We start from the raw sequence: 874 nt of genomic DNA, 5'->3' as shown, positions 1-874 counted from the left end.
ATTTCTGAAGAATCATGTGACAGAATACTAACGGCTGCTGAACAGTTTTGCACTCATATGACAAAATAACATTTTTAAATTTATGAAAATGCAAAGCAGTTATATTAAATCCTAGCAACATTACACGTTTACTGTATTTTTGATCAAATTGGTGAGCACAAGATGTTTTGCATGAGCATAAAAAAATCATGCCAGCCCCAAACTTTCACACAGCAGTGTGAAAGTCAAGTATGTACTTGACAAATCGTTGTAGTCTTAACTAACGTTAGCAATGTGCATCTTAAAAGCACACAAAAATGCTCTTCTGAATGTCCAATAGAATGATTTCTAACAATATTATCACACGAAAAGCCATGAAGAGAGCTAGCAGTTTTCTAGTCATTTCTGTGGTAAACATTAGTGAAGAGACAAAATTTCCTAAGTTAAAGGGATAGTTCACCCAAAAATGAAAATTTGATGTTCATCTGCATACCCCCAGGCCATCCAAGATGTACAGTAGGTGATTTTGTTTCTTCAGTAGAACACAAACGAAGATTTTTAACTCAAACCGTTGCAGTCTGTCAGTCATATAATGGCAGTCAATGGACTCCACGGCTTTGAGAGTCAAAAAAACATACACAGACAAAACCAAATTAAACCCTGTGGCTCGTGACGATACATTGAGTTCTTAAAACACTAAACAATTTGTCTGTGCAATAAACTGAACAGTATTTATATAATTTTTATCTCTGATCCACCGCAATGTACAACTGTCCTGAGCGTGTGCACAACATCTGGCGTGTGACGTCAAATAAATACGGTCCGGCAAAAAATTCCACGTTGTCTGATGATATTTCAAAATCGTCTTCCATTGTGATGACCTGTACTTCTAAAT

This window comes from Sinocyclocheilus grahami, unplaced genomic scaffold (assembly GCF_001515645.1).
Source record: "Sinocyclocheilus grahami isolate Dianchi unplaced genomic scaffold, SAMN03320097.WGS_v1.1 scaffold8818.1, whole genome shotgun sequence".
NCBI classification, from domain to species: domain Eukaryota; kingdom Metazoa; phylum Chordata; class Actinopteri; order Cypriniformes; family Cyprinidae; genus Sinocyclocheilus; species Sinocyclocheilus grahami.
Note: the sequence above shows the minus strand (reverse complement) of the source record.